The sequence below is a fragment of the Furipterus horrens genome, unplaced genomic scaffold (genome assembly GCF_987537825.1).
Source record: "Furipterus horrens unplaced genomic scaffold, mFurHor1.1.pri manual_scaffold_11, whole genome shotgun sequence".
Classification (NCBI taxonomy): domain Eukaryota; kingdom Metazoa; phylum Chordata; class Mammalia; order Chiroptera; family Furipteridae; genus Furipterus; species Furipterus horrens.
The window spans coordinates 15,405,783-15,418,746 of NW_028327181.1; the positions used below are offsets into that span (position 1 = coordinate 15,405,783).

Here is a 12,964-nt window from a genome sequence, read left to right on the forward strand (position 1 = left end):
AAAGTCAAGACAGGGTTTGTTTTTTCTTTAACACCACTTTCCCCCTGAAAAAGAGGCTACTTCGGCTTGCAACTCAAACAATCGCACAAGTGCTTTCCCTTGAGACAACCATCATACTTCTGCACATAGCAAAAGTGCTTTCCGCGTGGGGAATAACTGATAAGTGGGTATGGGGTTTTATTGTAAAGTGATGAAAGTGTTTTGGAACTGGGTAGAGGTGATGGTTGCACAATATTGTGAATGTTCTAAGTGTCACTATTCTTTACTTTAAAATGGTTCGTTTGATGCTAGTTAAACTTTGCCTCAATAAAACAATGAAACAAAGTGCTTTATGTGTAATTTCCATTTCATCTCAGAGACTATTGAATAGATCTAGAATTAGTAAGATTATTATTTTTTTACTGTTTTATCAAGGACATTCTTAAGTGAAACTGGCATTTTGTTCAGTACCAGTGCACATTAGTGAAGAGGATGATGGCTACTAGTATACATGAGTACCACTGCCTTGAATTGCTCCCCCCCACATTGTTTTTGCAGCATCAGTTCAAATATCAACATGGTTTTCAAAATATATAAATAACGTCTTAGTATTATAATTAAAATAGTTTTGACCCACATTGGTCCCCGAGAGAGTCTTAGGCTCCCTTGGGATCAGTGGACCACACTTTGAAGACCACTACTCTATGCTGAATTTGAGTTGAATTGACCCACCCCAGCAGTAGAGGTGCAGTGTGGAGCCTGGAAAATCCCTGGAGATTTGAATCACATTAATATGGGTCCAATTCTAGTTTCTATCTGACCTTGGGCAAGCAGTTCCTCAAAAGCTGAGAGTTCCAGTTACCCTGTCTGCTGGGCTGGGAGGTCAAGGAGAAGCTGAAGGGTTTTGAGAATTTGGGGGTAAACCACACAAAACACCCACTGAAGGGGAAGCGACTTTTATCATTAAGCAGCAGGACCTAGTTTTGAGAAGGCTGCATTTTGGGGCCTTCCAGAGGCCCACTTGACTTGGGAAGCCTCCATCAATCAACCTTGCCATCTATCTTGGGCTACTTCAAAGAGTCCCTGAGCAGCTGGAAGAACATTTTCAGCTTTGAAGATAGCAGGGGAAGAAGCCTGAAAGGGTAGTGGTAGGAGGAGGGGAGGAAGTTAAGGGGTAGAAGGAGCTTCTCACATGAGAAATAGGGTGGCAAGAAGCCCTTACTGAGCCTGGATTAATTTTCTCTTTTCTTGATTCATCACATAAAACTTAGGGCTTTGTTTTCAACCAAAGTCCCCTCAAGTCCCATCCATTGTTTGACTTTTCATAGGGTGCAAAAAGTTTTCAAACTCATTACCTTAAAGAACCCTTACACACCTCTGTGAGGTGAGTAATGTAGTGATTAGGATCCCACCTAGGCAATGAGAAAACTGAGGCATAGAAAAGGGTAATAAAGAACAAGTGGAGGCACTAAGATGCAAATTTGTCTTTAGATTCAGATGAGGATTCCTTTCCATTGCTTCTTGTTAGGCTCTGTCCTTTAAGGTAGTACTCAGGGCCGGGCAGCAGTCTTCTCTTTCTTATATAGAGATAATTTACTAAGATCTGCCTGAACAGTAAGCAGGTGGACAGTGGTGGGAATGAGGTGCAGTATGAAGTTTCAAAGTATGCTCTGGGAATCAAATAGTTAGGGTTCAAATCTTGATCTCTACACCTCCTATGTAAAGTGGGGAGAGCAACAATACCTGCTCACTGGGTTTTAAAAATTACATTAGATACACATGTAAGTCACTCATATAGCATCAGCACAACTTAAGGTTCAATCTTGTTAGCGATTATGAGAACAATGAGGCACAAATAATGATTTTATGGGCACAGAGAAATACCTCCTGCATCCTATATATTAGCTGAAGATTCATTTTAAAATTCCTTAGTCTAGATTAAAATCAAACACTGTGATATTCAGCCTGAAGACAGGTCAAAGTGATATGCCCACAGTTGGCCCTCTCCTTGTAGATTCCCGGGGAGCTGTGGGATTGGCTGAATCTTTGCCCTGAGCCTCCTCATTGGCGAAGTCATTCTAGAGTCAAGTGTTAGCTTTGATCTAAACAGAGGCCACCAACTATGGAAACCCATCCTTCAGCCTTTGCCTGAGCAAAGGTTTGGGTAGCAGAACTTATGCCCAGAGGGGAAACAAACTGATGGGAACCTGGAGAAACAGGTGGGAAACCCTGTATTTTATTTGATACTCATCTATCCTTTGCACTTTCTATTTTCTCTCTCATTCCATAAAGGCTATGATCATATAACAGAAGAGGGAAATGAGGATAGCAAATATAAATAAAAGTGAAAAAAGACAAAAAAAAAAAAAGAAAAAAGAAAAAAAAAAAAAAGGAAAGTGCGAAGTTGAGGCTGGAAGGAAAAACCACCTTTAGTATGTGGATCCAAAGTGCCAACAATAGGCCACCACTGAACTTCAAATTTAGCCTTGGGCTTTCTGGAAGCCAAGGTGAAAAGACACACAATTGGCTACATAACACTAATTATCAGAAAGGGAGCATACTTGTTTCTGTGGGAGTAAAGCAAATCCTTTCCTAACTTTGAACTCAAATGTAATTTAAAAAAAAATTGTTGTAGGACACCTAAAAGCAGTCCTAAGAGGAAGTTCATAGCATTATAGGCCTACCTAAAGAAGAAAAAAAATATTTTTCAAATAAACAATCTACCCTACACCTAAAAGAACTAGAAAAAGAATAACAAGACTCAGAGTAAATAAAAGGAAGGAAATAATAAAGATCAGAGCAGAAATAAATTACATAAAGACTAAAGAAACAATACAAAAGATCAATAAAACCAAAAGCTGGCAAAAAAAAAAAAATTGTTGTTCTACTACAGCTGTCCCCTGCCCCGCTCCCACACCACAGTCATTCCCCAACATGTTGTCAAGGTCCATGGGTCACTTTCAAATGTAATTTCTTACTTGGGATTTTATTTCAGGCGATGATGCCCTGAAGTGGGCAATACAGCATAGTTTTTGTTGTCAGGTGGGTTTGGATTTGAATTTTGTTTTAGTGTAGCTATTCTGGGCTGCAGCTTGTTCATCTGTAAAACGGAGATAATAACAGTATCTACCTATTATAGCTGTGAAGATTCAATTAGATGAACTGTATAAGTAAATATTAACTATTAGTTAATCAAGAAATTTGACTGTCCACTACTTGTCACGCGTAATCCTTATCTTCAAGTAGCTTTTTACATCGGAGTGGATAGAAAGATAATAAACATGAAAAAATGGATAAATTATTGCAGAGTACTGTGGGAAAAAAAAATACAACAAATGTAAGGATAGATTTCATTTGACTGGTTCTCTTAGCCATTTTCCAGTAAAGTCAAGGGTATAATGTTAAAATGCAACTCTGAGGAGGTAAATCTGTTAAGGGCCTAAGGTAATACAGTCCTGGTCTGTAGAATTCTGCAGGCTGTTGTGGATGGGTTACAATTTATTTGTTTGTTTGAATACTCACTTTACCCAGCAGAGCATTAGTTTAAGTAGTCAAACTATTTCAAAAATAATATTGTAGTTAGAACCTTGAGCACACAAAATTTACATGCTTATATTAAATCAGCTTTAACCTCATCACAACTACAGGTAAAATATACTGCGTACTAATTAATGTTCTATTTCACTGGTTAAGTAGAGTAAGGCACTGTCATATTCAGAGCTATAGAGCTAAGAAAAGATGCCTCTTAAAAATCTGTACGATCACCTTTGACTTTTCTTGTTTGCCCATTTCTCACCTGTTTGGCCCTCCTCCAGCTGGGCTTCTCGGCCGGCCTTTCGCTCACATGGGCTTATTCTTAAGATATGAAGCTCCGCCCTTACGGGGCGTGATCAACGAATAGGGCCACGCCCCTTCCCTACCCTCGGAGGCCCGCCTTCTTCCGAAGGCCCGAGTGTGCGCGCGCACGAGCGCGAGCGCGCGCCCCCCCCACAGCTCGCGGCCCGGCTCTACGTCGGGAGCGCGCTCTGTGTGGCCGCTGCCGCCATGTTGTTGTGGTTGTGAAAGGCGGCGGCAGTAGAGGAGCACCCCGACGAGACACTCCAGCGGCCCAGGCGCTCCCCCCCGCCGGCCCTGGCTGGGAGCCTCGTGGGGTGGCGGAGGAGGCCGTGCCGTGGCGGGCCTCGCCATGTCCTGCCGCCCGGTAAGAAGCCCACCACTGCTCCCCGCCCCCCCGTCTCCTCCGGGTGTGAGGAGGAGCTGGAGGAGGGGCCGGCCTCGGTCCGGGAGCCGCGGCTGTCACCCTGTGGAGGAGGCGGCGGCCCGCGGGGGGCTGTGGACGGCGTGCGTGGCCTAGAGAGGGGTTTTCTGGGCGGCGGTGGCCGCCGCCAGGGGAAAGCGCGGGGAGTGGAGGCCGGTGGCCTGGCTCGGCCCAGACCCTCGGCGCCGGGGAGCGGGTTCCCGGGCAGGGGCGGCCTTGCCGGACCTGGCGGGAAGGGCCCATTGGGTTAGGGGTGTGAAGCGCTACCTCCGGAGCGTCCGGATAAATGCCTGCGGACCCCCGGGAGGTGAGTGTGCAGCGCTCTCCTGGAGAGGGTTTGGGGGAGTCCCGCTGTGGAGAGAGGCCAGAGGCGGGGGGCCAGCGGAGCCCCTGTGGCGAGAGCGGCGCGGGCCCGGGACTTGTGGGAAGGAGGAGTGGCCGCCCGACTGTGTAGCTGGGCATCCTCCTGACCTGGTAGTACTTGGCTGGGAAGGATGGTTCGGAGGCGCTTGGGAAGGCTCGGGGAACACGGGGCGAAGAGCTCTGCAGATTACCGTGTTATTTCTTAGGTGGAAACCGTGCTGCTTGATGTATTGCACTGTGCTGCTGCGGAGCCCTAAGATCATACGGTTGCTTGTACTTTGGGCTGGGGAAAACTTAGTTAAACATAATGGGGTGCATTTAATTGGTAAATAATGGGGTTAGTTCCACTGTACTAAATTCCTCTGGGGTCTGATAATCTCACCTGTGACATTGGCGCATGAGCTACTGCTGTTAGGTGTTGATGTTTAGGTGTCCTTTCCAGAGCAAGGCCTAAATTCTTGACTGTTTTAAGTATCTTGGTATCTACTTTGTTATCTGATAGGATCTGTTTTTTTCGCAATGAAAAAAAAAAGTGCGCATACTCTTCTAGCTGAGGTTCAACTTAGTTTCTCATACTGTGGACAGTGATGCCATGGAGGCCTGGGTTGAATTACATGAGATGACTTTTTTAGTGTGAAATGCTTGTGGTTTGTACATTGAGAGGTGTACGCTGTCAAGGCACTGTCTGTGGGGCCAGAGTCATGGTCCGTATTGTTTTTGCACAGAATGACATTGTTTTGAGTAAACTCAGCCCAGTACGTATGCGATATTAAACTAAATTTGGAGGTTCTAGAATTTTAGGTTGGCTGCTTATGAAGGCCTCTTTCAAATATCCAGTTTTTAAAAAAACATTTTAAGGGGTTGGCAGGGGGGAGAGAGCGAGAGACAGACATCAACTTGTTGTTCCACCTATTTATGCATTCATTGGTTGCTTCTTGTATGGACCCTGATCAGATATCGAACCCACAACCTTGGTATTGGGACCATGCCGTAATCCGCTGAGCTACCCGGCCAGGGCTATGAAGGCCTCTTTCAACTCTAATTACCTCCCTCGTTTTCAGAAGACCCAGAGCAGTTTTTGTGACCAGCTGCACAGTCCTGTGTGGCCCCACTTGTAGTTAGTGGCAAGCCATGGTAGGACCCAAGTTTCTCAGCTTTTAGGCCAGATTCCTTAGTTCAGGACTTACCTAGTTAAATACTGGTCATCAATATTAACTGCCTGAAATGCTGGTTCCTGAGCCTCACGTAGGACCAGGTGAAAGAAGGATCTGGTCAGCCAGGTTTGTGAATTTCTGCTTTGGGCCACCTTTGCTATTCCAAAAGATTCTCATTAATTAAAACTAACGTGTGAGAGTGCTTTTTGTTTATAGATCTTTAGAATTTGAGAGGTAGGGGAGAAGGGAAACCTGAGAAACAAAATTGAAAATAGAGCATCTCCTAATATAATGGATTTATGTAGGGGAAACATTTGTTTCCAAAAGTTATTTGTAGATGTCTTCAGAAACACACTTGGTAAAATTAGGTGCAGCTTGACTGGAGGTATAGCCAGAGATATATGGAAGAATCCAGTGGAAAGAAGCAGAGAGGGAGAGGCAGTAAGTCTCCTCTGGCTAACAAAGCGGTCCACCAAAGGTGCTTCCCAACATCACAGTGTAGTAGTTTCTCCTAAACCATGTTTCTAGTGAAGTGAGGGTAGGGTGGGTGAATTAGCAGTCTTTTGAGACAAGGGTTGTGAACCAGGAAGGTTTATTGTGAAAAGTTCTTGAAATTTGCCCCAGTCCATGAGGAGTGGTAAAGTCAGTTTTTAAATCTGTTGTAGTTCCGGTAACAACCTTAGGTGGTCAAGTGGGAAGATGAGTTAAGAAGAAAGTATTCATATTGCAGAGGGGTTGTGAGGTACACCCAGCTGTGCAGTACAAGGACCAGAGGCCATGTCTGTTTAGCTCCTGGTGTTTCTAGTACATAAGTGGAGTTCCCAGCATAATACGCCCTTAGATACTTGTTGAGTAAATGAGTAGTATTGAGATGGGGAAAACAACTGTTACTGTGGTTGATAAAAACGTTAGTTAGTAAAAGCTATTTGATATCTTGCATTGGATTAAAGAGCCAGTTTTTAGCTCCTGTGGTTTGGAACTTTGAGTCCTTTAAGAGATTCTGTTTTCTAAAGACTGTCATTGGACACTATTTTGTCCCCTAGTTTTTGGGTCCTCAATGTGTCTTTTAAAAAATGTGTCTTCAAAGAACTTATATGCATGGCCCATGGACATGAACTAAGGCGGGTGGGACTGCTGGAGGGAAGGGGGGTACTCGGCGGAGGGGAGCAAAGGGGGAAAAATATTGGAACTACTGTAACAACATAATCAATAAAATATACTTAAAAAAATCAAGACATTTCTGCACATTGGATATAAAGTATAAAAAAATGTCTTAAGTTTTTTAGGTGTTAGTTACTTTCTTTAGGATGACCTTTTATTAGGTACAGAGACATTTAAAATAATGGGAAACCATAGATTGGCAGAGAGTTTGTGTCATTAATTGTGTGATTGCTGTTGGGAATGTCATTTATCTGGGCTTCAGTTTTCTCCAACCTGATTCTGCAAATCTTTAATAATTTGTAATTGTATTATTTGGTATCCATCTCAAAGATAGAAGAAACTTTTTAATTAAAAAAAGAAACATTCTGCCTGGATTCTGCTTTTAAGCTTATGGATTTTAGATGTCCGAAAGTACTCTGGAAATTGAGTGCAGTTGCAAGTGTTATGTAGAAACAACTTGCTTATGCTGTTGTAATTCACTTAGTGGTGAAATCAAAATGGATTTCGCATAGAGAACTTCATAATTTAGTGTGAAGCCACAAGTTAAGGATGGTTTGGGGGAAGTTTGTGCAATTTATGTGGCCAGTTGTTTCTTACAGTCCATCCAATTTCGTAATTTTCAATGGTGAATATATATGTAGTTTTATAATCAGTGAAATGTAGACCAAAGACAAAGTATGAGATCAAATCTGTACTGAATTGAACTAGTATTCCCAATAAATCTAGAAGCTACTGAAATTAACATTTATTACTACTTTTAATCTTAATTTTAAGATACCAAGATTGGTATCACGCATTCATCTTCACTTTTGTATCTACAAACTTAACGTACCTTTTAAGCTTATATTTGTATCAGATGTTTAAAATGAAAATTGTTGTAGCATGAAAGTGGATAAATCAGTAAATCCTGGGTTCAAGCCTAAGTTGTGCTCCTCATTAGCTGTGTTGTTTCTGGCAAGCTACGTAAGGCCTCTGAGCTTCAGTTTCCTCATTAGGAAAAGAAAGAAGAGCAACTTCTATCTTACAGTGTGTCAGGGAGGATCAAATGAAATGATGTATATGGAAAGCAATCTAAAAATGTAGGGGATGATATTTGAATCCTTTTGTGGTAGAATCTTGTTTTATTTTCTTGGTAGAGTTGGCTTATGAAGCAATGGTAAACTTGCTACCTATTCTCAAGTACAGAATTTACTAATGTAACTGATAATGGCAACAAAAGATTTCTGTTTCTGTACTTTGCCTAGAGAAACCTTTCAGCACTTGCATCTCATCCACCAATAGGAATAATCACAGTGTTGCCGGAACTTCAGAGGGATCTGGGATGTCTCACATTTGTGCCAGGTTTTAAACTTGGAACAGACGTGCTGGATTTCACCCATTTTGTTATATTGGAGCTGTGGTGGAAGGTGGTAAGGTCAAGGAGTTGAGTACATTCTGTGTGAAGTTGTGCTATCTTTTCTAAATGGGAGGTGGCAACGTCATAGGGGTAACGAAATCAATGTGATTTTTAAAAAGCATTAAAAAAGAAATAGAAATATTAGCACATCACAAATGATGGAAGTATGTATTGATTTGGGAAACTTTGGTATCTTTTTAAAAACAGGTGATTATATATTTACTGGTTTGCAACATAAAGTACATTTTTTCTTGAGTTGTGGTGAAACTTTGAAGCAGTTGCTTAGGGACTTGGTACCTGGGCTTTGCAGTTAGGCTGCCTATAAGATAGTAAGGCATAAAACAAATGAAAAACTACAAGGAAATTGTGAAGTTGGGTTAAATTGAAGCTATGCTTTTAAGGGTGAAATATCTCATTAACTGTGTTATAAATTGTTGATTTACTGAACGAAGTTAAGATAATAAACTTATGCTGATGTTCTTACTCTTTCCCCTTAAATGGACTGCTTTGTTGTTACAGAGACACTGTATTGTGTAGGGGCTGACCACTACAAAGCATTGTCTTGGAGACGTCCAGGCCTGGGTCTGTTACGTGCCTGTCTTCACACAAAGTTCAAAATAATTTTATTATGAGAGAACGTAGCACACTTTCCTGATTTCATTTCTCTGGGTTCTAAATTTAATTTATTTTGTAGCTAATGCTTTTATAGTTTAGTTGCAGAATAGAAATACAAGTTCATTTAGTTCTCTAGTATCAGTAGATAAGTAATTTGGCAAAATGTAAGGAATTATATTGATTAGTCTTATTATTTGGAGAGAATTACTATAAAGACAAGAAAGCTAACTTGGAATAGGGTTTTTATTTTTTTGTTTCATGTCTGTCATTTTTCTGTAAGATAAATCTGTAATTGTAAAGTATTTAGACTGGTTACACAAACCACATGGGGCAAAGTAGGGCGTTTAGATTTTATTTATCTTTAGAGAACAGAGAAGGGAGGAGGAGAAACAATGATGTGTGAGAGACACATCTATTAGTTGCCTCTCGCAAGCCTCTACTGGGGATCTGGCGGGGAATCCAGGCTTGTGCCCAGACTGGAAATCGAACCTGCTAAATTTTGGTTCGCAGGCCAGCACTCAGTCTACTGAGCCACGCCAGCCAGGGCCAAAGTAGGGTTTACAGAGTTTTTGGAAGTGCAATAGGCCAATAATAAGGAATTTAACTTAATCTCATTTTAAATTTCAAAATGAAATTGTTATTTCAGTTTATGAAAGCCATAGTATATATTCAGTGTGGAAATTTAAAAAACCTTCCAAAAAACCAAGAATTGAGTTAACCCAGGAGAATAAAGAAAAGTAGACAAAACCCATAATTCCACTTAGGTATAGTATTTGGTGTTTCTTTTTTTCTTATACATTATCTATTGAAATACTTAAAAAAAATATACAGCTTTCCAGGTCTGATTGATGTTCTCTTAATGGGTATTTAGTGTTCTGTGATAGGATATATCATAGTTTATAGCAATTCCCTGTTAATGGACATTTTCAATTTTTTTTCTTCAAACAGTGCTGTGATGAACTAGTTTGGACTTTAAAAAATATATAATTGTCCCCTGGCTGCTGTGGCTCAGTGGATTGAGCGTCTGCCTGCGAGCCAAGTGTCGCTGGTTCAATTCCCAGTCAGGGCACATAACTAGGTTGCATGTCAGGTCCCCAGTTGGGGGTATGAATGAGAGGCAACCACACAGTGATATTTCTCTCCCTCTCTTTCTCCTTTCCCCTCTCTCTAAAAATAAAATAAATAAATGAATAACGTTAAAAAAAAAAGTATATAATTGTGCTGTTTCCTTAGGCTAAATTCCTAAAGTGGGTTACATGTGTTTTTAATTTGAATATACTCAAGATTCCCTGTTGATAGATGTATTTTATTATTTATTTATTTGTTTATTTTAGGAGGGGTGAGAGAGAGAACAACAACAAAAAACATTGATTTGTTGTTCCACTTAGTTATGTATTCATTGGTTAATTTTTTTTTTTAAAGATTTTATTTATTTACTTTTAGAAAGAGGGGAAGGGAGGAAGAGAGGGAGAGAAATACCGATTGGCTGCTTCTTGTACATATCCCATGGGAACTGAACTGCAATCCAGGCATGCACCCCCACCAGGAATCTAACGAGCAACCCTTCACTTTGTGGGAGGACGCCCAACCAACTGAGCCATGCCAGTCGGGGCTCATTGGTTGATTTTTGTATGTGCCCTAACCAAAGATCAAATCTGCAACCTTGGAATATTGGAATGGCATGCTAACTAATAGAGGTACTCGGCCAGGGCTGAGAGATGTCTATTTTTTTATTAAAGATTTATTTTATTAGTTAATTAATTTTTACGGAGAGGGAGAGAAACATTGACAGGTTGCCTCTCACATGCCCCCAAGCCAAGACTGGCTGAAACCCAGGCATGTGCTCCGATCAGAATTGAGCTGGTGATATCTTGCTTTGCCAACCTAGTCACACCAGTCAGGGCTAGATGTCTATGTTCAAGTCCCACCAACAGTATATTAGGGTCCAATTCCACATGTTCTTGCTGGTGATTTATTATCTTCTAGCATGGTGGTAGGAGTTTAAAATAGTTTGGGAATGGTTTTCCTTTGTTCTTTTCTTCAACATTGAGTCTTAGCCTGTGTAGCTTATATCTGTGGAAGGGATAGGTAAAAATGAAAATGTAGTGATGAAGAGTGCTTTTGTGATTTCTAAACTTTTTGATTGCTCATCCCAACATTAAAAAAAAAATTGATTAATCCTCAATCCTTAAGTATTACTTAATTTACAAACAGTATGAGTAGCTGCTGGTTATTGTGCATCTTATAAAATATAACCTAATCCCCCCAAATTAACAAAGATGAGAATTAAAAATAACTCAAATATTTTTGTCCTTTATTTCAGTGGAGCATCTTGGGCACTCTTTCAGTTACATTATATACTCTGCTGTGGATATCACAGCTTTAGACTTCTTAAGATTTAATGTTGGGCTTTTATGAATGTTTTTGGGTGTTTGCACTAGTTCTGAAGATGGTCCAATCTAATTGGATTTTGATAATCTTTAGAGGTATCCCATGCTGTTGAGAGTCAGGTTTGCAGTTAGGGCCAACATATAAACCTTGTTCATATAGCATCAGTTTTGATACCTTTTGTCATTGTTGAGTTGGCTGAATTTGAAAAGGGCAATTAATAGGGCAGGAAACAGTCTAAGCAAGTATACTTCTTTCAGATATGAAGAACTGATATTGTGTAGAGTGTATTTTAAAATGTCTATGCTTTATGAAAAGCAGTTTGGTTATAACATATCCCTATTTTCTGAGACTTAAGTCTCAGAGATTGAGTAAAAGGGATGAATAATTGCTACTTGCTTTCCTTTGCTTGCAAAGTACCACAATTAACCTGTCACTCTAATTCCATTTGGAAGAGCCTGAGCCTTTAACTTTTGAAAATGCTTTCTCAGGCCGGAACTTTCTATGACGAATCTTAGATTAAAAGGTAACTTTTTTCTTAAATTTGAACAAATTTCTTTTGATTTGCCCCTCCACCCCCTATAAGTTATGAAATCAGGAAATTGTGCTTTTGCACTAGGAAAATGAGTCTCCCTTTCTTCTCCCATCATGGAGAACTTAATTTCAGTTACTTCTTTTGGGTTTTCAGAGAAAGAGAATATTGAAGTCTTAGATATTGTGAAAAGAGCAACTCGAAGGATTATTTTTTGCCAGTTAAAAGAAATGAGATAATTTATATTGAAGATGATTGCTATATACAGTGCTTCGGAAAAAAGTCCATGTATCCCTTTTTACTTTAGGTAGCATGATTTATAAGATTCTTTCACATAACACATCTTAGAACCTCATAAGGATTTGAAAGCATCAACTATTCAGGGGCGTTGTGATTCCTTTGGAGCCACATGCCTAGTGTTTGGCATCATATTTAACGAGGTAGACTGTAAACCCTGCAGAAATAGGTACTGATGGCTGTTCTCCTTCACTCCCCAGCACTTAATATATTGTTTAGTACAGAGTAAGCTATCAATATTTATGGACTGTTTAAATGCTTACATATTTATTTATACCTGTAAATAAGTTATATCATTGCACAATAAAATCAACACTCAACATTTTCTATAGTTTGTTCCTTCATCTGTTATGTAGAGAATATGTTTTTGTGAAAGAGGTCATTAATTTTACATCAGCCTTTCAGATATCTTATTTCCTTTTTAAAAAAATTTTTTATTTATTGATTTTAGAGGGTGAGGGGAGAGAGAGAGAGCATGTGTGAAAGCTTTGTTGTTCTACTTATGTATGCATTCGTTGGTTGATTCTTATATGTACCCTGACCTGGGATCGAACCAGCAACCTTGGTGTATTGGGACAACGCTCTAACCAACTGAGCTCTACCCAGCTAGGAAATTACTTTCTGTTGAGGATCGTTTCAAGATGACCAAAAAAAAAAAAATTACTCTTGATGTAGTAATTCCTTTTACTGTGTGTGTTCCTCATACTGGCAAGACTGTGTATGTATGTGTGTATATTTTTTATTTATGTAGTAGACTGCTATTTAAAAAGGAAACATACTCATTAGTCTTTGGATATATTATAATTCTTGAAACATGTACT

At 40.1% G+C, this 12,964-nt stretch overlaps 1 protein-coding gene across 6 annotated transcripts in view; it reads left to right on the forward strand.

The window, feature by feature from the left end:
* The first annotated feature begins 3,987 nt into the window (after window positions 1-3,987).
* The window catches only part of MTMR3 (myotubularin related protein 3), a 118,248-nt gene continuing 109,271 nt past the window's right edge, over window positions 3,988-12,964 (forward strand). For 5 of the 6 annotated variants that reach the window (XM_090292046.1, XM_090292050.1, XM_090292051.1 and 2 more), the window contains exon 1: window positions 3,988-4,180. The gene's annotated coding sequence lies outside the window, so the exon portion shown is untranslated. Of the gene's footprint in view, window positions 4,181-4,228; window positions 4,545-12,964 lie in introns of those variants that run through there. The other variant, XM_090292047.1, reaches the window with a different exon arrangement.